The 22,858-nt window shown below is 39.9% G+C and overlaps 1 pseudogene; it reads left to right on the forward strand.

The window, feature by feature from the left end:
• Nucleotides 1-810: 810 nt before the first annotated feature.
• Nucleotides 811-22,858, forward strand: part of LOC127490924 (14-3-3 protein theta pseudogene) — a 30,396-nt pseudogene continuing 8,348 nt past the window's right edge.

Below are 22,858 nucleotides of genomic sequence, written 5' to 3' on the forward strand. Positions count from 1 at the left end.
CCCTGGCATCACTCAGGCTTGCCAGTAGGACAAGAGGGCAGCCACCCTTATCTCCCTCAGCACCAAGAACAAGGCTCTGGCTATCACATTCACCATGGAGACTGACACTGAACTCTCTTTGGGCCAAAGACACACACCCCAGGAAACGCTTATTCATCTTTTTTTTTTTTTTTTTTTTTTTTTTTGACAGGCAGAGTGGATAATGAGAGAGAGACAGAGACAGAGAGAAAGGTCTTCCTTTTGCCGTTGGTTCACCCTCCAATGGCCACCACAGCTGGCACGCTGTGGCTGGCGCACCGTGCTGATCCAAAGGCAGGAGCCAGGTGCTTCTCCTGGTCTCCCATGGGGTGCAAGGCCCAAGCACTTGGGCCATCCTCCACTGCCTTCCCGGGCCACAGCAGAGAGCTGGCCTGGAAGAGGGGCAATCGGGAAAGAATCCAGCGCCCCGACCGGGACTAGAACCTGGTGTACCAGTGCCGCTAGGTGGAAGATTAGCCTATTGAGCCATGGCGCCAGCCCCTTATTCATCTTAAAGCCACATGGCTATCCCAATGAACTGCAGCAAACTAGACCACCATGTCACTTATAGGCATAGTTGACACTGATTAAGACCAAAGAAATCACTCAGAGACTGCACTCCTGGGCTTACTTAGAACCAAAGCCAAAGCAACAAGCCAAGTGACACCTGCATTCCAGCTAAACCATAAACTCTTTTCCAATAAAACCTACTTCATAAAGAAGAAGGGCCAAGTACACCAGATGGGCAGATGTTAAAGTAGGGAACTAGGAGATGTGAAGAAGCAAGATAACATGATGCCACCAAAAACACACAATAATCCTCCAGAATTTGATCCTGAACTGAAGGAAATCTATGAAATGACAGATATAGAATTCAAAATAATGATTGTAAGGAAACTGAATGAGATGCAAGAGAATACAGATAGATTAAAGAAATGAAATCAATGAATAAAAATATTAGAAGTTAGAATGCAATAAGAAGAAACAAATAGAAATTTTAGAGATTAATCAGTGAAATAAAAAATATAATTGAGAGCTTTAACAGCAGTATAGACCAAGTAGAAGAAAGAATTTCTGACCTCAAGGACAAAAATTTTGAAATAATGCAATCAGACAAAAAATAAAAAGGATATAATTATGAAGAATGAAGAAAGCCTATATGAAATATGGGATACCGGTAAATGGCCAATTTTTTCATATTATAGGTATTCTTGAAGGAGAAGAGAAGGAAAAAAAGTGTTGATAACCTGCTAAATACTAGTTGGAAATTTCTCAGGTCTTGAAAAAGACATAAGGGGCTGGAAAGTGGCATAACGGGCAAAACCACTGTTATGGTGTGTGCATCCCATATAGGCGCTAGTTCCAGACCTGGCTTCTCCACTTCCAATCCAGCTCTCCACTGTGGCCTGGGAAGGCATGGAGGGTGGCCCAAGTACTTGGGCCCTTGCCCCGATGTGGTAGACCCAGAAGAAGCTCCTGGCTTCAGATCAGCTCAGCTCCAACCATTGCGGCCATTTGGGGAGTGAACCAGTGGATGGAAGACCTTTCCCTCTGTCTCTGCCCCTGAAATAAATAAATGGATCTTAAAAAAATAGAAAAGAAAAAGATGGACAACCAGATACAATAAGCTCAAAGAAACCCAAGCAAACTCAACAAAAATGGTCTATTGCAATGCATATTGTTGTCAAATTGTCAAAAGTTAAAGGCAAGGAGAGAATCCTAAAGACAGAGAAAAGCATCAAGGTACATATAAAGGAAAACCAATTAGATTAACAGAATTCTCTGTGGAAACCTACAAGCCACAAGAGAGTGAAATGATACATTCAAGGTCTTAAAAGGAAAAGTTTCAAACCAAGAATATTATATCCAGTGAAGTTATCCTTTAAAAGTGAAGGAGAAATAAAGTATTTTCTAGATATGCAAAAACTGAGAGAATTCACCACCACCATACCAGCCTTACAAGAATTTCTGAAGGGAAGAAAGCAAACTGCAACACATGTCACTGCCAAAATCACGAGCAGAGCAAGTAGAATAATTATCCAATCAACAAAATGATCGATCTTAGTTCTTCTCTATCAGTACTAACCTTGAATGTAAATGGATTAAATTCACCTACCAAATTACTTAGTTTGACTGAATGGATAAAAACAACAACAACAACAAAAACAAAAAAAACAAAAAAACCATGACCCCACTATGTGCTGCCTATAAGAAACTCATTTCATTGGGCTGGCACTGTGGCTTAGCAGGTAAAGCCGTTGCCTGCAGTGCTGGCATCCCATGTGGGCACAGGTTTGAGTCCTGACTGCTCCACTTCCGATCCAGGTCTCTACTATGGCCTAGGAAAGCAGTAGAAGATGGTCCAAGTCCTTGGGTCCCTGCACACGTGTGGGAGATTTGGAAGAAGCTCCTGGCTCCTGGCTTCGGATTGGCCTCTCCTTATCTTTCTGTGTAACTCTTTCAAATAAATAAATCTAAAAAAAGAAAAAAAAAAGAAAGAAACTTCACAAAGATATACACAGGCTGAAAATGAAAAGTTGGAAAAATATATACCAGGCTAATGAAAACCAAAAACAAGTAGGTGTAGTTACATCTGATATTAGATACAACAGACTTTAAATCAAAAACTGTAAAAAAGAGATAAAGACATTATATTTTATATAAAACATTCTATTCAGCAAGAAGACATGACAATCATAAATATATATGCATCCAACACAAGACCACCCAGATATGTACAGCAAATACTAGTAGGCCTAAAGAAAGAGCTGAACTCCAATGCAATAATAGTGGGTGACTTCAATACCCCACTTTCATCAATGGACAGATCATCTAGACAGAAAATCAATAAAGACTCATCAGAGTTGAGTCATACTATTCAGCAAATGGACCTAACAGACATTTGCAGGATATTTCATTTAACAGCTGCAGAATACACATTCTTATTAGCACATGGAATATTTTCTAGGACAGACTACATATTGGGCCACATATCAATTCTCAGCACATTTAAACAGGATTGAAATCATACCATGTATGTCCTCAGATCATAAGGGAATAAAACTAGAAATCAACAGCAAGAAGAGCAATAGACCACTCATTAATACTTGGAAATTTAAATAACATGCTACTGAATGATCAATGGGTCATTGAAGAAATAAAAAAGAAAATCAAAAACTTTCTTGAAATAAGTGAAAACCCAAAACACAACATATCAAATTCTGTGGCATACAGCAAAATCAGCGTTAAGAGGGAAGTTTATAACATTAACAGCTTACATTAGAAAAAGAGAAATGTCGGACCGGTGCCGCGGCTCACTAGGCTAATCCTCCGCCTTGCTGCGCTGGCACACCAGGTTCTAGTCCCGGTCCGGGCGCCGGATTCTGTCCCGGTTGCCCCTCTTCCAGGCCAGCTCTCTGCTGTGGCCTGGGAGTGCAGTGGAGGATGGCCCAAGTCGTTGGGCCCTGTACCCCATGGGAGACCAGGAAAAGCACCTGGCTCCTGGCTCCTGCCATCGGATCAGTGCGGTGTGCCCGCCGCAGCGTGCCAGCTGTGGCAGCCATTGGAGGGTGAACCAACGGCAAAGGAAGACCTTTCTCTCTGTCTCTCTCTCTCACTGTCCACTCTGCCTGTCAAAAAAATAAAAAAAAAAGTAAAATAAAAGGAAAAAGAAAAAGAGAAATGTCTCAAATTAAAGGTCTAATGATGCATCTTGAACACTTAGAAAAACAAGAACATGGGGCCGGTGCTGTGGCGCAGCAGGTTAAAGCCCAGGCCTAAAGCACCGGCATCCCATATGGGTGCCTGTTCTAGTCCTGGCTGCTCCTCTTCTGATCCAGCTCTCTGCTATGGCTTGGGAAAGCAGAAGATGGCCCAAGTCCTTGGGCCCCTGCACCCACGTGGGAGACCTGGAAGAAGCTCCTGGCTCCTGGCTTTGGATTGGTGAAGCTTCGGCCCTTACGACCATCTGGGGAGTGAACTGGCGGATGGAAGACCTCTCGCTCTCTGTTCCTACCTCTCTCTGTAACTCTTTCAAATAAATACAATAAATCTTAAAAAAAAAAGAAAAAGAAAAACAAGAACAAATCAAACCCAAAATCAGCAGGAGGCAAGATATAACATGGATCAGAGCAGAAATAAATGAAATTGAAACTAAGAAAAAAATATAAAGATCAACAAAATAGAAAGTTATTTTTTGAGAAGATAAACAAAATAGATAAACCTCTTGCCAAACTAACAAAGAAAAAAGAGAAAAAACTCAAATAAAAAATCAGAGATGAAAAAGGAGACATTACAACTGACACCATAAAATACAAAGGATCATAAGAAACTACTATAAAGAACTATATGCTAATAAACTGGAAAGCCTGGAAGAAATGAATAAATTCCTGGATTCATATAACCTACCAAGATTAAATCTAGAAGATATAGACGAACTGAGCAGACCCCTAACAAGAAATTAAGATTGAAGCAGTAATCAAAAGTCTTCCATCAAGGAAAAGTCTGGGGCCTGATGGCTTTATTATTGAATTCTACAAAACTTCAAAGAGGAAGTAATGCCAATACTCTTTAAACTATTCTGAAATGTTGAACAGGATGGAACTCTGCCACACTCTTTTTTTGAGGTCTGCATTACTCTGATACCAAAACCAAACAAAGACAAGGCACGAAAAGTGAACTATAGACATATTTCCTCAATGAGCATATGTGCAAAGATTTTCAACAGAATACCAGCAAATTGAATCCAAAACACATCGAAATGATCATATATCACAATCAAATGGGATTTATCCCAGAAACGCAAGGGTGGTTCAACATTTGCAAATAATAAATCACGCCAATAGAATGAAGGAAAAAAAAACCATATGATTATCTTAATGGATGAAGAGAAAGTACTTGATAAGATTCAACACTCCTCATGATAAAAAAAAAAAACACCCTCCACAAATTAGGTATAGAAGGAACATTCATCAAAATTATAAAACCTATACATGACAAACCAACAGCCAATATCATACTGAATGGGGAAAGTGGAAAGCATTTCCCTTCACACCTGGAACAAGACAAGGACGTCCATTTTCACTTATTTTACTGGAATGCTGGAAGTTTCAGTGAGAGCAATTAGAGAAGAGACAGAAATAAAAGGCATCAAAATTGGAAAAGAGGAAGTCGAATTATCCATATTTGCAGATGACATGATGCTGTACATGATAAAAAGCTAAGCACTCCACCAAAAAGCTGTTAGAATTGATAAACAATTCAGTAGAGTTTCAGGTTACAAAAGAACCATACAAAAATATATAGTGGTTTTTTGGTATGTTAATGATGAACTCACAGAAAGAAAAATCAAGAAAGAAATCCCATTGACGGTAGCAACAAAAAATCAAATATTTAGGAGCAAATTTAACAACCAAAGAAGTGAAAGATATCTGCAACAAAAATCTTTAAACATCAATGAAAGAAATAATTAAGGACACAAGAAAATGGAATGATATTCCTTACTCATGGATCAGAAGAATAAATACCATTAAAATGTCCATACTCTCTAAAGCAATTCACAGATTCAATGCAATCTCTATCAAAATACCAATAGTATTCTTTATAGAATTAGAAAAAGTAATCCTAAAATTCATATGGAATCACAAAAGACTCAGCATAGCCAAACCAATCCTGAACAGGGAAAGTGAAACTGGAGGCACCACGATACCTGATTTCAAAGGATACTACAAAACTTAGTAATTATAACAGCATGGTACTGGCATAAAGACTGATACATATATCAATGGAACAGAATAGAGATCCCATAAGTTAATCCACATACATATCACCAACAAACTTTTTAAAAAAGATTTTATTTATTTATTTGAGAGGTAGAGTTATAGACAGTGAGAGGGAGAGACAGAGAGAAATGTCTTCCCTCCACTAGTTCTCTCCTCAAATGGCCGCAATGGCTAAAGCTGCGCCAATATGAAGCGAGGAGCCAGGTACTTCTTTCTGGTCTCCCATGTGGGTGCAGGGGCCCAAGCACTTGGGCCATCTTCTACTGCTTTCCTAGTCCACAGCAGAGAGCTGGATTGGAAGAGGAGCAGCTGGGACTAGAACCAGTGCCCATATGGGATGCCGGCGCTGCAGGTGGAGGATCAACCCACTGAGCCATGGTGCCAGCCCCAAGCCAACAAATTTTTGACAAAAATGCTTAGACCATACAGTGGAGAAGGGTAGTTTCTTCAACAAATGGTGCTGGCAAAATTGGATTGATATATAGAAGAATGAAATTAAATCCATACCTCTCACCATAAACAAAAATCAACACAAAATAGATCAAAGACCTAAATTTAAGACCTGTGACCATGAAGTTCATGGAAGAAAATACAGAAGAAAAACTCAAAGACACTGGTGTGGGGGATGACTTCTTGGACAAGACCATGAAAGCACAAGCAACAAAAGCAAAACTAAACAAATGGGACTCTATTAAACTCAGAAGCTTTTTGCACAACAGAGGAAATGATCAACAGAGTGAAAAGACATCCAACAGGTTGAGAAAAAAATATTTGCAAACCAGCTAACTGATAAAGGATTAATATCCTGAATATATCAGCAATTTAAAAAGCTCAACAACAAAAACTAACAAATCCAGTTGAGAAATGGGCAAAGAACTTCAATAGGCAGTTCACAAAAGAAGAAATACAAATGACCAAAAAATATATGAGAAAATGCTCAACATCACTAGCCATCAGGGAACTGCAAATCAGAACCACAATGAGACATCACCTCACCCCTGTCAGAATGACTAAAATCCAAAACAGAGCATAACACATGCTGGCAAGGATGTGGACAATGGGGAAAACTTAGACACTGTTGATGGGACTATAAATTAGTGCAGTCACTGGAAAACAGGGTAGAGATTTTTTAAAAAACTAGAAATAGACTTGCCATATGATCCAGCTATCCCACCACTGGGTATATACCCAAAGACTTGAACACAATGTATCAAGAGATAACCTGCACCATCACATTTGTAGCAGCACACTTCACAATAGCGAAATTTGGAATCAACCAAGTTATCCACCATCAGATGAATGGATAAAGAAGATGTGGTATATACACACAATGGAATATTATTCAGCTATAAAAAGGAATGAAATTATACCATTTGCAGCAAAATTAGCACCAGTGGAGGATATTTTGTCAAGTGAAATAAGCTGGACCTAGAAAGACAAATACCGCATGTTCCCTCTTCTATATGGGAGTTAAAATTTTAAAAAAAGAAAAAGAAATGTCTATGTGTTTCAGTATTGCTGCATATATTGTTTTTAAAAACCTTGTTTTATACCTTTGTGAAACCAATGGCTAAGAATGTTATACTACTATAGTTTTAATAATCTGTGATTATCTTAAACTTACTGATTATGAATGAAATGTCCATCTTTACATTCAACTAATTGTTTATAGCTGCTGTCTATATTCCCACTAAACTAGGGCCTTTTTGCTTTTTACTTGTTAAGCTTCTTATTCAGTGAATGTTAAGCCTTTTTACTGTAATGTAAATTTAAAATATGTTATCTCAAAAACTAAAAAATAGGAAGAAAAGGAGAAGGAAGGAGGGGTGGAGGGAAAGAGGGTGAGGGAAGAAGGAAATATCATTATGGTCTTAGAATTTTATCTATAAAGCATATTGGATCTTTTAGAAACAAGCTAAAAATTTTAAAATATCAGTAAAAGATACACTACCAGGCCAAAAAAAAAAGTCTTTGAGATTATGTCACAGTCGGCATGCTCCAAAATAGAGTGCCAGGAGCTCATTAAGAGAAAAGACACACCTGTGCTCCACACTTTGCATGCACTGCCTGGCATATGGTGAATGCTTAATGTGCATAAGCTCCTGTCCCTCCCCTCTTCTGCATTTTGCAAAATATTTCTCCATATCTAATTTCATGTACTCTGAAAACTCTAAAGAATAAGCTGTGTGTCTATTGGCACCAATTATAGAAAACCTTCACCTCTCACAGTTGAAGGCTGTTACAGGAACATGAGAGTTCTTCCACTGCAGGGAGTTTCTCTGCTGTGTTGTAGCTCGGCTGACATGAAACCCATCCCTGCTTGAAAGTGGGAAGCTGTATTTTCTTTGAATTGAGAGTTTCTGGAAACTCTAAAGTCTGAAGATGCTGTTTTAGAATATAGCATGGAAGGAGTCAGGACTGTGGTATAGAGAGCAAAGCTGCTGCCTGAGATGCTGGCATCCCTTATGGGTGCTGGTTCAGGTGGGAGACCCAGATGAAGCTCCTAGCTCCTGGTTTTGGTCAGGGCCAGCCCTGGCTGTTGCTGCCAGCTGGGCAATGAACCAGTGGATAGAAGATTTCTCTCTGTCCCTCTGACTTTCAAAAAAATAAATAAATATTTTTAAAAAAAGATTATAGCATGGTAAAGAATGGAACATAAAAACTCTGATCCAAAAAATCTAGTTTTAGGACTTGTCCTTATGTGTTCAAAAGATATTTGAATTTTTTAAAATGAATTCCCTCACAGTTAAGGCTTAGGCCCATTTATGACAGTGTGATTAAACACAAAGATGAACTGATCACACTGCCTTCAAAAAACACCAGAGGGACTATTTCTAGGAAACTGAACAAACAATAAAAAAGTATCTTTCTTGACTCTGCCCCCCCTACAAATTAGATCAGATGGGTCTCAAAGCAATATACCTTCAGTGGTGGTTACATAGATCCTTTAGATTTCTGGAATCAGTTTTGGAGTTACATAATCATTCATTGCACTCATGATCTGACAATCATCATTACCAGAAATCCAAATTCCAGATTTAGTAACTGTCCTACTACAACCCCAATAATACATTTTATTTTTGTGTAATTTTTTTTAAGATTTATTTATTTATTTGAAAGGTGTCATTAGAGAGAGAGAGAGAAAGCGAGAGAAAGAGAGAGAGAGGTCTTCTATCTGCTGGTTTACTGTCCAAATGTCCACAGCAGCTGGAGCTGAGCCTATCTGAAACCAGGAACTAGGAGTTTCTTCTGGATCTCCCACATGGGTGCAGGGGCCCAAGCACCTGGGCCATCTTCCCTTGCTTTCCCAGGCCATAGCAAAGAGCTGGATTGGAACTGGAGCAGCCAAGTCTCGAATGGATGCCCACATGGGATGCCGGGACTGCAGGTGGTAGCTTTACCTGCTATGCCACGGTGCCGGGCCCTGCAATCTTTTTTAATAAGGAATAACCTAAAATTCACCCAGGGCCTCTCCAGCTAAATGAAAGGAAATAGTATTTCCTGAAAGGTTTCATGGTTTCTCACATTTGGAAATGTGTATTTAAATAAAATCAATGGAACTTTAAAAATGTTCCACAGAACAATTTTTTTCTCAGTGGTGGAGTCAAGAGAGGAAAGAGATAGACTTATATATACTGGCAAATCAACTCTTTTGGGTAGGGAGAGAGAAGAACTCTTATTTGAAATGTTTTTTTTGATTTTTTAACTTTTATTTAATGAATATAAATTTCCAAAGTACAGAATATTGATTACAATGGCTTCCCCCCCCATAATGTCCCTCCAACCCACAACCCTCCCCTTATTCACTCCCTCTCCCCTTCCATTCACATCAAGATTCATTTTCGATTCTCTTTATATACAGAAGATCAGTTTAGCATACATTAAGTAAAGATTTCAACAGTTTGCTCCCACACAGAAACATAAAGTGAAAAATACTGTCTGAGTACTAGTTATAGCATTAAATCTCAATGTACAGCACACTAAGGACAAAGATCCTACACGAGGAGTAAGTGCACAGTGACTCCTGTTGTTGACTTAACCAATTGACACTCTTGTTTATGGCATCAGTAATCACCCTAGGCTCTTGTCATGAGTTGCCAAGGTTATGGAAGCCTTTTGAGTTCACCGACTCTGATCATATTTAGATAAGGTCGTATTCAAAGTGGAGTTCTCTCCTCCTTTCAGAGAAAGGTACCTCCTTCTTTGATGACCTGTTCTTTCTACTGGGATCTCACTCACAGAGATCTTTCATTTAGGTTATTTTTTTTTTTTTGCCAGAGTGTCTTGGCTTTCCATGCCTGAAATACTCTCAAGGGTTTTTCAGCTGGATCCGCATGCCTTAAGGGCTGATTCTGAGGCCAGAGTGCTGTTTAGGACATCTGCCATTCTATGGGTCTGCTGTGTATCTTGCTTCCCATGTTGGATCGTTCTCTCCCTTTTTTATTCTATCAGTTAGTATTTGCAGACACTAGTCTTGTTTATGTGATCCCTTTGACTCTTAGTCCTATCATTATGATCAATTGTGAACAGAAATTGATCACTTGGACTAGTGAGATGGCATTGGTACATGCCACCTTGATGGGATTGAATTGGAATCCCCTGGTATGTTTCTAACTACCGTTTGGAGCAAGTCAGCTTGAGCATGTCCTGAATTGCACATCTCTTCCCTCTTATTCCCACTCTTATATTTAACAGTGATCACTTTTCAGTTAAGTTTCAACACTTAAGAATAACTGTGTATTGATTAGAGTATTCAACCAAAAGTATTAAGTAGAACAAACAAACAAACAAAAAAAAGAGGGATAACATATCAAGTTGTTCATCAATAGTCAGGGCAAGGGCTAATCAAGTCACCGTTTCTCATAGTGTTCATTTCACTTTAACAGGTTTCCCCTTTGGTGCTCGGTTAGTTGTTACCTATCAGGGAGAATATATGATATTTGTCCCTTTGGGACTGGCTTATTTCACTCAGCATAATGTTTTCCAAATTCCTAACAGGGATCACTTTTCAGTTAAAATTTCAACACCTAAGAATAATTGTGTGTTAATTACAGAGTTCAACCAATGGTACTAGAACAAAAAAAAATACTAAAATGGATAAAGTATTACATTGTACATCAACAGTCAGGACAAGAGCTGATCAAGTCACTGTTTCTCATAGTGTCCATTTCACTTCAACAGGTTTCCCCTTTGGTGCTCAGTTAGTTGTTGCTGATCAGGGAGAACATATGATATTTGTCCCTTTGGGACTGGCTTAATTCACTCAGCATGATGTTTTCCAGATTCCTCCATCTTGTTGCAAATGACCGGGTTTCATTGTTTTTGACTGACTGCTGTATATGGAAAAATCTTCCATGCTCATGGATTGGAAGAATCAATATCATTAAAATGTCCATTCTCCCTCCACCATGGTGGAGGGACTGGGAGTCAAAGGGAGCACATAGACAAGTCTAGTACCTGCTAACACTAACCGATGGAGTAAATAAAGGGGAGAGTGATCCAACATGGGAAGTGAGATACTCAGCAGACTCATAGAATGGCAGATGTCCTGAATAGCACTCTGGCCTCAGAATCAGCCCTAAAGGCATTTGGAGCTGGCTGAAAAGCTCATGAGGGTATTTCAGGCATGGAAAGCCAAGACACTCTGGCAAAAGATCTCTGTGAGTGAGATCCCAGTGGAAAGAACAGGTCATCAAAGAAGGAGGTACCTTTCTCTGAAGAGAGGAGAGAACCTCCACTTTGACTATGACCTTGTCTAAACAAGATAAGAGTTGGAGAACTCAGAGGGCTTCCATAGCCTTGGAAACTCATGACTGGAGCATAGGGAGATTACTGATGCCATAGACAGGAGTGTCAATTGGTAAAGTCAACAACAGGAGTCACTGTGCACTTACTCCTCATGTAGGATCTCTATCCTTAATGTGCTGTACATTGAGATTTAATGCTATAACGAGTACTCAAACAATATATTTCACTTTGTGTTTCTATGGGGGTGCAAACTGTTGAAATCCTTACTTAATACATACTAAACTGATCCTCTGTAAAAAAAAAAAAAAAAAAAAAAAAAGAAATTATCAATTCCCAACTTGACTCTCACTGGGATTAAACATGACAATAGGTCTGCTCTGATTTCATCATAATTTAAAAAAAAATCATCTATTATTTTTCACTTTATGTTTCTGTGTGGGAGCAAACTGTTGAAATCCATACTTAATGTATACTAAGCTGATCTTCTGTATATTAAGATAATCGAAAATGAATCTTGATGTGAATGGAAGGGGAGAGGGAGTGGGAAAGGGGAGGGTTGTGGGTGGGAAGGAAGGTATGGGGGGGAAGCCATTGTAATCCATAAGTCGTACTTTGGAAATTTATATTCATTAAATAAAAGTTAAAAAAAAATGTCCATTCTCCCAAAAGCAATTTATACATTGAATGCAATACCAATCAAGATGCTGAAAACCTTCTTCTCAGATCTGGAAAAAATGATGCTGAAATTCATATGGAGACACAGGAGACCTCGAATAGCTAAAGCAATCTTGTACAACAAAAACAAAGCCAGAGCCATCACAATACCAGATTTCAGGACATACTACAGGGCAGTTGTTATCAAAACAGCATGGTACTGGTACAGAAACAGATGGATAGACCAATGGAACAGAATAGAAACACCAGAAATCAATTCAAACATCTATAGCCAACTTATATTTGATCAAGGATCCAAAACCAATCCCTGGAGTAAGGACAGTCTATTCAATAAATGGTGCTCGGAAAATTGGATTTCCACATGCAGAAGCATGAAGCAAGACCCCTACCTTTCACCTTACACAAAAATTCACTCAACATGGATTAAAGACTTAAATCTATGACCTGACACCATCAAATTATTAGAGAGCATTGGAAAAACCCTGCAAGATATAGGTACTGGTAAGGACTTCTTGGAAAATACCCCAGAAGCACAGGCAGTCAAAGCCAAAATTAACATTTGGGATTGCATCAAATTGAGAAGTTTCTGTACTTCAAAAGATATAGTCAGGAAAAGTGAAGATGCAACCGACAGAATGGGAAAAAATATTTGCAAACTATGCAACAGATAAAGGGTTGATAACCAGAATCTACAAAGAAACTCCACACCATCAAAACAAACAACCCACTTAAGAGATGGGCCAAGGACCTCAATAGACATTTTGCAAAAGAGGAAATTCAAAGGGCCAATAGGCACATGAAAAAATGTTCAAGATCACTAGCAATTAGGGAAATGCAAATCAAAACCACAATGAGGTTTCACCTCACCCCGGTGAGAATGGCTCACTTTCAGAAATCTACCAACAACAGATGCTGGCGAGGATGTGGGGAAAAAGGGACACTAACCCACTGTTGGTGGGAATGCAAACTGGTTAAGCCGCTATGGAAGTCAGTCTGGAGATTCCTCAGAAACCTGAATATAACCCTACCATTCAACCCAGCCATCCCACTCCTTGGAATTTACCCAAAGGAAATTAAATTGGCAAACAAAAAAGCTGTCTGCACATTAATGTTTATTGCAGCTCAATTCACAATAGCTAAGACCTGGAGCCAACCCAAATGCCCATCAACAGTAGACTGGATAAAGAAATTATGGGAAATGTTTGTTGATTTTAATCATACAAATAACCCCACCAGAGCCAGTTTCAAAATGCCAGGTGATATAGTGGCAGTGAAGTTGGAAAGAGATGGCACACAATTGACTCTTAATGAGCCTGTGAAAACCAGCACCAGTACTCACTGGCATTACTGGGTGGGTGCTGGGCCGGGGGTAGTGTTAACTTAGATCTTGTTAAAGGTCAGGAATACAATGTGTTTCTTGGATATAGTTTCTAGTCAATCCAGCTATGGAATTGTATTTTTTTTTAATTTTTGTGTTGTTTTATTACTTGCTTAGAACTAAAGATTCCTTAATAAGTTTTTTAAAAAAGATTTATTTTATTTATTTGAAAGTCAGAGTTACACAGAAAGAGAAGCAGAGAGAGAGAGAGAGGTCTTCCATCTGATGGTCCACTCCCCAATCGGCTACAACGGCCAGAGCTGCGCCCATCCAAAGCCAGGAGCCAGGAACCTCCTCTGGGTCTTCCCATGTGGTGCAGGGACCCAAGGACTTAGGCCATCTTCCACTGCTTTCCCATGCCACAGCAGAGTGCCGGATCAGAAGTGGAGCAGCTGGGTCTCAAACTATCGTCCATATGGGATGTTGGCAATGCAGGCAGCAGCTTTTGCCTGCTGTGCCACATTTGGCCTCCTCAATGTCTTTAAATGCTATACACTTAGATGTGATTTCGGTGTAAAAATGACAATCAATTTTAACTAATGGTAAGCAGAGATGAAAGTGTAAATATTTGTACTAGAACAATGCCATCAAAATGATATGTGTTACTGGACTTGGCAGCAATGTTTCCCCTGAGGAGGTAGATTTGTGGTATTCTCCATAACTGTCCACCAGATGGCAGACATTTCACAGCAGCCTTGCATGTGAGCCAAATCCCCTCATTCTTCAATTCTGAACAGTGATTTCCAAAGATATAAAAAGAAATTTTAAAAGCATTTTTAATAAAACATCGAATGCAGGAGCACATCTGCTACTGGGGTTGAACTCATTTTTTTTGTTTGTTTGTTTGTTTGTTTTTTTTTTTTTTTTTTTTCCCCCTCCAACACAATCCTCTCTTTGGAGTTCTAGAGGGCTTTGTCTTTCTGCTTTTTCCTGATTATTTTCATTCGTGGAGACATCGGAATTTGATCCTGGGTAAAACTGAACTTTTAACCCCTCGCCCCCATTCTACTTCTAGTTCAGCCTGTACTTCCAGCTCTTGATCCCATAAACCTGGAGATCATCCTTGATACTTTCATCTTTCTTACCTTCCATACCTACTCACTCACCAGATTCTAATTCTCTTTTTTCCTTCGGATGCCTGCTAGGGCCTCCTACTCTAACTCACTTTTATTACAGCAGATACAACATTGTTTCAAATATGTCATTTAGAAGACATTATTCTCCTATTTAAATGCTCCAATGGCTTCCTTTTATTTAGGATAAAATCCAGTATCTTTAAAATATCCCTACTGAGTATTATTTTCCTGCCATTCTCACCCTTGCTTACTACACACTGGGTCACTGACTTGTATCAATCTCCAAAGATACTCAGGGTCTAGCATAATACCTACTTTAAATTTGAGCTCCTCCCAACATGGATTGCCGGAAATAAAGTTGTAAAATTAAACCACATCTGGGGGCCAGCGCTGTGGTGTCAGAATTCCTGTATGGGTGCCAGTTTGAGCCCTGTCTGCTCCACTTCTGATCCAGCTCCCTGCTGAAGCATTTTGGAAAGCAACAGAAGATGGCCCAAGTGCATGGGGCCCTGCACCCATGTAGGAGACCTGGAAGAAGTTCCTGGCTCCTGGCTTTGGACTGGCACAGCTCTGGCCATTGCAGCCATTTGGGGAGTGAACTAGTGATTGAAAATATTTCTCTCTCAGTCTTTTACTCTCTGTCTTTCTCTATAACTTTCAATTTGCCTTTCAAATAATCAAATAAATCAAGCATTTTTAAAAAGTATTTTAAAAAACTTAAACCAAATTTGAAACATCATATTCAGGAAACTCCAATATCATAAGAAAAGGTTTTTATTTATTTATTTATTGACTTTTTTCTTTAAAATAATTTACTTTTTACTTATTGTAGTAGGTTTCAGAATGAACTGGTAAATGTCAGCAGACAAAAGACAAATCCATAACCTGAAATATTTCACAGTGTATAGTTGCCTGATTCAACAGTGTAGTGAAGTTAACTCAATAGAAAATAAGTTGTTACTTTAGTGTCATCAGGGTCTCAAACTGCATGCTACCTACCATAAGACAATTGTCTACTTCTCTGTCTCTGGGATGTAAAAGACAGATCCTATTCTGAAAGATAGAGAAGTCCCTTGGGAGAAATTTTGAAGGGATTTTCAGAATGACATTTAGATCTGAAGACAAGTAAGTACTCTTGACTAGAAAATGTAGAGTTCTTGTAAAGAATCATTGATGCTTTGTGGTAAAAGAGGGTCAAGAGCATAATCAAGGTAGATTAGAGTGTCAGGATTGATAGAGAGCACGGGAACCATTGCACTCACTGTGTGAACTGAGATCCTCCTGTAAGATTTACCTCACGACCTCAAAAATGTTGATGGAGACTGGTAGGCAGCAAGCAAAGCTCAGAACTGAAAACTGGCTGTGTCTGCAATATGAGGAGTCATCAAAAAAGTTCATGGAAAAATGCATATGATGAAAAAACTGTATTGGATTTCAAATTTTTTTAACCAAAATTTACCAACTTGTTACAACACGTCTGAAGAGGACGTACCTTGAAACACTAAGATAAGGCATCAGTTTGAAAAGGGCCCCTTTCAGAGCCACATGAATTCTCAAATTGAAGCAAGAACAAGCATCAAATTTATGGTGAAATAATTGGAGCTCTACAATGTTTTTCAGGAAAATGCCACCAAATAAATCAGCAGTTTAAAAATGGATTGCTTATATTTAAGAGGGATGAGATTACATTAAAGATGAAGCCTTTGGCAGTGGGCCAAACACAACAATTTATGAGAAAAAAATTAGTCTTGTTTTTGCCCAATTGAAGAGAACTACCAACAGAAGAAACAATCGCCAACATCACAGACATCTCATTTAGACATCTCACACAATTCTGACAGAAAAATTAAAGTGGAACAAACTTTCTGCTCAATGCATGCCAAAATTCTTTCACTCAGATCAGTTGCAGATGAGTTTTCAGTGGAAAAGATTTTTTTTTGGACAGGCAGAGTGGACAGTGAGAGAGAGAGAGAAAGGTCTTCCTTTGCCATTGGTTCACCCTCCAATGGCCACTGCGGCCAGCGCGCTGCAGCCGGTGCACCACACTGATCCGAAGCCAGGAGCCAGGTGCCTCTCCTGGTCTCCCATGCAGGTGCAGGGCCCAAGCACTTGGGCCATCCTCCACCGCACTCCCGGGCCACAGCAGAGAGCTGGACTGGAAGAGGGGCAACCAGGACAGAATCCGGTGCCCCGACTGGGACTAGAACCCGGTGTGCCGGTGCCGCAGGCCGAGGATTAGCCTAGTGAGCTGCGGCGCTGGCCGGAAAAGAATTTTTTAAAGATTTGTTTATTGTACTTGAAAAACAGTGTTACAGAGAGGAAGCCACAGAGAGAGAGAAAGGGAGAGAAAGAGAGAGATGTTTCATCCGCTGGTTCACTCCCCATTGGCTGTGACGGCTGCAGCTGGGCCAGTCTGAAAGCAGGAGCCAGGAGCCAGTTCTCCCATGTGGGTTCAGGGGCCCAAGCACTTGGGCCATCTTCCACTGCTTTCCTAGGCTCATTAGCAGAGATCTGGATCAGAAGTGGAGCAGCCAGGACTGGAACCAGTGCCCATATGGGATACTGACACTGCAGGAAGTGGTTTAACCTGCTACACCACAGCACTAGCCCCTTTGGTAGAAACTTTAAACACGTAAAATCAAGATCATGAAGCAAAGAATTATAAAAGAAATGATTTATGGCTTTACTGGTATGATCCTGGAGACAAAGCAAAATGAAAGCAATGGCTTTCAAGGAGTAGAAATGATCTAGTTTAAGCAAAAGTGGGCCAGCCAAGAGCAAAGGTCATAGCAATGGTTTTGCTTGCTTGCTTATTTGTTTTTCCCAATACTCAAGGTGTCTTCTTTGGAGACAGTTTTGAGACAGCCAAGGCTTTGGCAGAAGAATGCCTGGTAAAGTTTTACCAGACTCTATCCAGCAGATTTCTCCTGCTCCTTCATCTCATCAAACAAGTGAAACTTTTTGTATTTCAATGGGAAATCAGTAGGCATCCACCTACTGAACTGACTTGGCTCCTGCTGACTTTTCTGTTTCCTAGTCTTAAAAAGTCTCTAGAGGGCACCCCTTTTTCTTCAGTTAATAATAAAGTAAAAAAGATTGCATTGAGAAGGTTAAATTACCAGGACCCTCAATACTTTAGGGATGGACTAAATGGCTGGTATCATTGATTGCACAAGTGTCGAACTTGGTGGAGTTTATGTGAAAATGAAGCTTTTATTTTGTTATCTTTAACTTTTATTTCTCCACTGATCTTTTGTAGCCCCCTTGTATTAGCACAGTGGCCTCCCTTCATGCTGAGTCTGAGCTGGGTGAATGAGAAGCCTCCCCTGGAGATTGAGACTGGAGACAGAAATGACCAACTTTTTCAAACAGAGGAGATATAACCTAGGGAGTGAGTTGTTGATGGTGAATATTTTTTGCTTCATGACCTGAAAAACAGAGATGGGCATGTGCAGGGATGGAATGAATGAAAGGGACTTGAAGGGAAGTAGAAACAAAGATGGAGAGCCTCTGGATTCCCCAGTGGTGCTTGGGGTCTCTGTTCCAGTTGATTGCTAGGTCCTCCTTCATCTCGGGTTCTTGGGTTTAGTGAGACAACCTCACTCATTAGAATAAATCCACTCCTTCCCACCACCAACTTAATGTAGCTCAGTTGTGTCCCTCACTTTTCATCAAAAGCTTCAACAAGCACGTCTTTCTTTGGTAAGTTTTAGACTTCTTAGCCCAGCCTCTTTCTCTCTCCCTAAGCGTGAGCAATCTCACACAGACAGAGGAGGAGGTGTTCCTTCTCCCACAGGGAGGCAGACACTGTTTCATAGCCTATCTGATAAAGGAGTGAATCAAGGATTACTTACAAAACTGCCTGTCTTAATTATTTGTTCAGTTTGAAAATGCTTACAGAATGTAAAATCGCATTGTTTTCTGTTATTAAAAACTCTTTTTTGGAAGGTATTTGCACAAAAGGGGCATTGAAAGTTAATTTCTCTTAACTAGTCCCTCTTTTTCCCAGGCATGTGGGTTCTGGACAATTTTCCTATTTTTGTTTGTTTCCTTTTTTTTAAAAAAAAGATTTATTTATTTATTTGAAAGTCAGAGTTACACAGAGAGAGAAAGAGAGGCAGAGAGAGAGGTCTTCCACCTGCTGGTTCAGTTCCCAGATAGTTGCAACAGTCGGAGCTGCACTGATCCAAAGCCAGTAGCCAGGAGTTTCTTTCAGGTATCCCACATGGGTGCAGGGCCCCAAGGATTTGGGCCACCTTCTACTGCTTCCCCAGGCCATAAGCAGAGAGCTGGATTGGGAATACAGCAGCCGAGACATGAACTGATGCCTATATGGGATGCCGGCACTGGAGGTGGCTATGCCACAGCAATGGCCCCTGTTTTTTTTTTTTTTTTTTTTTTTTTTTTTTTTTTTACCTTGTTAAGAAGAATATCCCAGTTGTTGGTTCCTCAAAGCCACATAACTAGTAGACAAGGAAACCAGAACTTAAAACCAGGTAATCTGTTCCTAGGGCCTGGAATCTCAGCCGTTGTGCATATATCTACTAAATAATGAGCATGGGTTGGGGACGAGAGGTGGGATTGAGGATAGGGGAGGGGTTTTAACACTAGTTCCAGGCTTTTCTCGATAGAATGTGTTTTACCTTGGTTGAGCTGACTTTAAAAACATGGGCATGGTAGATAACAGCTTCTGTTTCATCACTGTCTCAGGGTTAAGTATCAATCGTGAAATACTGGGAAGCTTAGCGTGGATTCCACGTCTGTTTTTACTGTCTTCTTGTAGACCTCCAGATCCACATGAAAACAGAATTGGTAAGAATCTACTTTTCCAAAGTTCCCAAAGTAGGGCATGTTTCTGTTTTTACCTTTTTCAGGGCTTCTGTTTATCTTTGGAGACTTTATATCTTTCCACTGGTGTTAAGAGTATTTGTCCCCACTTCTTGAAGTATGACTACAAAATCTGTCTGATAATTCTAACATCCACATAATCTTAGGGATAATAACTTCATTTTTGTCTTCTTTGTTGTGAGATTTTTGAGATTTGCTTGATTGTTCATATGCCAAATAATTTTAAAATAAATACTGGACATTTTTACTATTAAATTATATGACTCTTTATCCTATGGAGCATACTGTTTTTTACTTTGTCGGTAGTCAACTCAATTAGGTTCAGACCACAAGTTTATATGACTGTGGTTCTAATTCAGTTCAGTTTTCATAGCCTTTGCAGTGCTGTTTCAATTTGTCCCATGTTTGGGTCGCCTAATGGCCCATCTTGGACCTGTGTCATGCCCCAGTTGAGTTATAAAATCCTTTAGTATGCTTCTTTGGGTTAGATCTATGATTGTACAGCTTTGAAGTTAATCTCTAAGTACATACAGTTTACTGGAACTATTTTCTTGGGCTCTATTATTTCCACAATCACCCTGTTGACACTTTCAAGATCCTAACAAACACCAATTCAAAAGCTAGAAATCCAGGGTTTTAGATTGCTTGCTCTGCTGTGTACTTAACACCTTGCATTTGCATTTGGGTCCAAGCAATGAGAGAACATATAGAAAAAATAGCAGTAGTGATTTTTCCACATTCTTGAGATGACAATTTATTTGGTCATAATAAACAATTCCTGTGGAATTTTAGACTTTGGCCTTGATGCTTGGGTTTTCATATAACTGCCTGGGGCCGGTACGGGAGATACTAGCAAAAAAGGAAGGAAAAAAAATCCAGGGATATCTCATGTACTGTCTAACCTACAACAGACTTCTTCCTACAACTTGGACCAAAATAGTGGATTTCTCTTGGATCAGGTTCTTTCTGCTCCATCCTGCAGTTCCAGGTTCCAGCCTTCCTTCGAGTCCAGGATAGGAGGAACTGAAAGCAGGAGAACTGCAAACTCACCACCAGCTCGGTGGTGCTTTAAGTTATGGTTTCCCTCCCCAGCCCGCCATGATCATACACTACCCAGAATCCTCTGGCGACTGTTCTGTGCATTTTGTTCTGAGCCCTTAGATGTGTCCAATGGAAGACAGAGTGTGAAGTGTGCTTATTCCACTTTGACACTATTTTGTTCAACAGGTAATGGCTGCTTTTTTCCCTTTCCATCTTCTTTCAGGGACAGGCAATCTTTTTCTTTCCTAAGGGACATTTGAATATTTATAATATAATTCATGTGCCACATTAACTTAAAAGTCAGCCTGCTATATATTTATTGAATTTTGAGTCCTGCCTGTGAGTGCCTTGGCAGGGCCAAACCAAATGATTTTGCTGGCCTTATAGAGTCCATTGGCTGGAAATTCTCCACCACTTCTTTAAAACATTAATGTTGTGGAGCCAAGTGAAATATTTCTTTACCATTTTCTGTGTTGGCACTGTTAAGACTACATTGCTACAGTGCTTCCAAGAAGAGTTTTACTTTTAATTGCATTCATAAGGTTTATTTAATATAGTTTTTGCTAGTGAAATAGTAAATAACATTAACAACAAAACTTACCTTTTTTTTTTTTTTTTTTTTTTTTTTTTTTTTTTTTTTTTACAGGCAGAGTAGACAGTGAGAGAGAGATAGAGAGAAAGGTCTTCCTTTTGCCGTTGGTTCACCCTCCAATGGCCGCCGCGGCTGGCGTGCTGCGGCCGGCGCACCACGCTGATCTGATGGCAGGAGCCAGGTACTTATCCTGGTCTCCCATGGGGTGCAGGGCCCAAGCACTTGGGCTATCCTCCACTGCACTCCCTGGCCACAGCAGAGAGCTGGCCTGGAAGAGGGGCAACCGGGACAGAATTTGGTGCCCCGACCGGGACTAGAACCGGGTTTGCTGGCGTCGCAAGGCAGAGGATTAGCCTAGTGAGCCGCGGTGCCGGCCAAAACTTACTTGTTGAACTGGAAACTAAACCAAACACCTCAAAAGAGTATTAGATCTGAAAAGCTTTATTGTTCCTGGGTTTTGTTTGAGAATGTATAGTAACGAAATAGCTTAGATATTTTATATATATTTGATCTTCTGGACTCTGGAGAGTCAGCACTTTGTGTTTTACATGAGTTTGGCTATTTCAGTTAAAATTGTTTTAGCTATTGTTTGCCTTTCCAGCTCTGCTTTGTTTTACATCTAACCTCTGGCTCTCACTCTGTGAACTGTTGTCCTTTGAACTTATCTTGCATGGTCTACTGCTATTCTACACCATTCTGCCACCAGTTGGCATGAAGGCAATGATAGAATCACGCCCAACAGGAACCTCAAAAGTCACCTCATCCAATTCCTATCTGATAGACTTACTGTCACCCTCTAAAAATAGCATCTTTATTATTTACCCTGACCTTCTTTTCAACTTTCTGTGCATTTTTTAAAAAATGAATGCTAACAAGTTTTATACTTCACTTTATTTTTAAAAATCATGTCTTTACCAAAACTGTCCCCAAAAGGCAATGATCCAAGAATAATTATTTTAAAGAAGTTGGTGGCTTAAGAGAAACAAGATAACCACAAGTACACAAATACAAGGAGAAGGACAAGTGCAGGTCTGTACTATAATAAGTGTGGAAGCAAAGAGAAGGCTTGGGAAGCATTAGTCAGAATCTTCTGCTGTGTGGCGTCATCTTTAGACTTTCCCTTGAGGAGAGTGGCTTCATTGAAAGATGGAATAGAAAGAGACGGAAGGGAGCACCTCAGGCAGATATGGATGATGGGATCTAGAGTCACAAAGGAAATAGGAAAAGTATGAATAGCAGAAGATGAAGAAATTGGACTGACGGACACAAAATCGTGAAGGAAGCAGAGTTCCAATTTCTACCTGTGCAGAAGCGGAGAAACATATTTGGAAGAAATACAAAGCATAAGGCATTCAGTACAATAGGGGGCTGGGAGCTTGGAGCACAAAGTAAGTGCTCAGTAAATGGTAGCTCTTATTGTTTCCATGGAAACCCTAAAATGTTTGAAGGTGGACTTTTCCACCAATCTCCACACCAATTCATTAGGAAAATGTTTCTCAATGTGGAAATTTTCTCTTTGTTATTATTAATTGGTATTTATAAAAAAAGTTTTAATTCATTTTTATTTGAAAGGCAGATTTGTAGAGAAGGAGAGAGACAGATCTTCCATCTGCTGGTTCACTCCCCAAATGACCACAATAGCCAGGGCTGGAAGAGGCTGAAGGTGGGAAAAGGAGCTCCCTCGTATCTCTCGTGTGGGCAC

The sequence above is a fragment of the Oryctolagus cuniculus genome, chromosome 11 (assembly GCF_964237555.1).
Source record: "Oryctolagus cuniculus chromosome 11, mOryCun1.1, whole genome shotgun sequence".
Taxonomy (NCBI): Eukaryota; Metazoa; Chordata; class Mammalia; order Lagomorpha; family Leporidae; genus Oryctolagus; species Oryctolagus cuniculus.